The following is a 3,581-nucleotide window of genomic DNA, read 5'->3' on the forward strand; positions in this document are numbered from 1 at the left end:
ACCCGCAGGCAGGCATCTGAGTAGGTAGAAGGCAACTGGAGCTGGAGCCCCACATGCTGGATCAGGAGCTTCCTGGCTGCAGCTTCCCTTCTGTGTGGTTGGGCATGTACCCTCACAGCTGCCACCACTTCCCTGTGCTACTTGCTGCCTGGAGTGGAGCAGCAGGGGCAGGAAGAGGAGAAGTCACTGGAGGTAGGGGGAGCTGAGCAGTATCCAGATGGTTGCAGCAGCAGCACTGTGCACATTGGCCTTGGCCTTGGCCTTGGCCCTGGCCCTGCGCACATTGGCCAGGGCTGGGGCCAAGGCTGGGGCAGTGCCATCAGCGGGTATGGGTGAGTGTGGGCAAGGGCATGGCATGGGCTTTCCTAGGTGGGAGTGGGTGGTGCTCAGCCCCATGTGGAGCACCATGAGGGCTACTGCAGCCCCAGTAGGGGTGGGGGCAGTCTGCAGCTGCATCTGCACCACATCTGGTCTGCACCACACTACCTAGGCAATCTCTGCTGCACATGCCCCCTGCCCCACTCCCTCCATCCCCCTACCCCTGGCCAGGTCCTGGGACCTAGCGTACGGGTAGATCTGCCTTCTCCCTTCCACAGTCTACCCAGACCTTCCCCACATACTCCATGCCCCACATACATCCACCCCCATCACACACACACTTCTCCCCACAATACACAGACCAAGAATAAATTTTTAGCTATTATGTAATTGCCTCTATCTACACTACTAAAAAAATGTAAATCATGACAAAAATATTTTTTGAAATAAAATTAGTATATGTTACAGTAGATGTTTTATTTTTAGTATATGATTTGTTCATCTATAATTTGTTAAAATGATATCTTCTGAAAGATTTGTGTCAACAGCACACCAAAACTCGTTAAGTGGCCCTACAGCTGAAATAACTGCCCACCCTTACTTTAGCCACACTTCTGCAGCTTGGCCTAGGCCCCTTGAAAATGACCAAGGCTAGCAACAACATGTCATAAGGATGCCTAACAACTGGCTCTCAGAAAAGGACCTATACTCCCACCTCACCAATGGGCACTGCTCTGGAGGTGGACAAAAGAAGAGATCCAAAGATGCCTTGAAGGCTAATCTGAAGAAACAGAATCATAGAGAAGCAGGGCTAGAAGGGACCTCAAGAGGTCATCTAGTTCAACCCCGTGCCAGAACCAGGATCATTCCTATCCAAACCATCCCATACAAACTATAATCGAAACTCTGGATAAGAATACCATCAACCCTGACACAACAGAGATCTAACACCCTAACCTGCCACAGGTAATGCAATATTAACATCAGTACCTGGGAGACTCAAGCACTGAATCATCCCCAATAGTGCAGTGATATATGACAAGCCATCAATCATTTCAAGGAAACTGGCCTCACTATGGCTGTGGATAGGCAAGCAAGGCAAAGGGAAAGAGCTGTGACCCAGCATCACCAGGATCCACTCCACATCAGGATCCTGGAACTATTTGCCATGTCTGCAGTTGAACATGTGGTTCTTGGGACTGATCTCTTCACTCACCTCTGAACTCACCAATGACTAGGGCCCTGAGAAAACTGCGATTTCGCAGACTGCGTGAATACTGTGAAATTAGCCCCACACTGTGATTTTTAAGGGTCATGAGCCTGTGCTAGAAAAATGTGTGAAAGTGCAAGTTTCCCTTTGCAGACAGGCAGTATTCCACTCTGCAAGGGGAAACCTACACTTTTGCAGCCTGCAGGTGGCCAGGGCCTGGGGACTGTGTGGAGGAAGGTGGGGAGTGTGTATGTGTCTTAGGTGAAGGGAGGAAATATTGTTGGCAGGAGGGGCTGAGTGTACACCTCCCCTCCCCAGCAGGTAAGTCTGTGGAGGGGAAGAGGCAGGGGGAGAGGGAAAGGGCATGGAGGGGCCAGACTGAGGCTCCCATAGTGAGGGAGGGAGGGGCAGATGTGGGGGGAGGGGTGAATGGGGCTCTGGGGGGGCTTGTGGGATGGTTGGAGCCCAGGTGGCCTGTCCAGGAGTGCAGGGGGGGTTCCTGCTGCTACACACAGAGGCACGGGGGCACGTGCCCCCCAGATTTGTGCATGGTATGCAGGCAGGCTGTTGCTGCGGGCTGGGCTCTGTGTCCTGCTGCCGCTGCCTCAGAAGCCATGCAAAACCATGTGCCTGCCACCACATGGCTGCACCACGTCCCCTCCCCACCTGGCAGCGGCAGGCACATGGTGTTAAGCAGATTCCAGCCCACCTCTGCCCTGCACATAAATCCAGGGGGCACATGCCCCCATGCCTCCCCCAGGGTGGGCACAGCAGTAGGAATCCCCCTGCACCCCTGGGCAAGCTGCCTGGGCTCCAACTATCCCACAACCCATCCTAGGGCTCCACTCACCTCATCCCCTGCCCCACTTCCTCCCTCACTGTGAGGGCCTCAGTCTGCCCCCCCATGCCCCTTCCCCTTCACAGACTTGCCTGCTGTGGTGGGCAGTGCTCCTACCATGCTGCAATGCTGGCTGTATGCAGACTGCGACTCCATGTCTGTCTGTGCACACCCCTCCCGCCCTGCTGCAGCTACCTGGATTTCACACCTGGGCTGCCCTGCAATCCTCTGTGCTGCCACCACTGACTCGCACTTTGGGGAACTCAGCCCTGTTAGCCCTGGCCTTCCACTGCCTATGGTGTGTGCCTGCCTGTGGCATGTGCATGGGTAAAGTATCATTTTTCACGGAATATTCACAGAACTACCGGGAGCCCATTTGCCGAGATCAATGGTAGTGCCATGAATATTCCATGAAAAGTGCAACTTTTCTACAGGAAATCTGCAGTTTTCTCAGGGCCCTACCAATAGTCATTCACTGGAAAACTGTCATGCTCATATAAAGGGACTGCTGCTGACCATGACTACATGCCCCAAAATGAAAGATACTGATTTCTATGTACACACAGATGACAGGAGAAACTATAGATGTTACTGAACTAAAGAGACTGCGTAAGAACTGTGCTTTTGGGAATGACAGAATCTCTGATTAGAAATAGGATTATTTGTGGCACTGCAGACAGCACATTATAAGAAATTATAGTGCCTTCTACGATCAGGTCACAAAGGCATTGGACTCAGGTGTCGCAGTGGATGTAGTCTTTCTGGATTTCAGCAAGGCCTTTGACACTGTCTCCCACCCCATTCTCATTAAAAAACTAGGTGACTGTGGCATTGATGCCTACACAGTCAGATGGATTGCAAATTGGCTGAAGGGTTGTACTCAGAGGGTAGTGGTGGACGGGTCATTTTCGACCTGGAGGGATGTGGGCAGTGGAGTCCCCCAGGGCTCAGTCCTTGGGCCCGCACTGTTCAATTTCTTTACTAGCGACCTGGACAACGGGCTGAAGAGCAGCCTGTTTAAATTTGCTGATGATACCAAGATTTGGGGTGAGGTGGGCATGCTAGAAGGGAAGGACAGACTACAGCAGGACCTGGACAGATTACAGGGGTGGGCTAATGAAAATAGGATGGGTTTCAACACTGATAAGAGCAGGGTGCTGCACTTGGGCAGTGGGAACCAGCAGCACACTTACAAGCTGGGAAACTCCCTCCTCG

This window comes from Gavialis gangeticus, unplaced genomic scaffold (genome assembly GCF_001723915.1).
Source record: "Gavialis gangeticus isolate Ggan-Ray unplaced genomic scaffold, GavGan_comp1, whole genome shotgun sequence".
Taxonomy (NCBI): domain Eukaryota; kingdom Metazoa; phylum Chordata; order Crocodylia; family Gavialidae; genus Gavialis; species Gavialis gangeticus.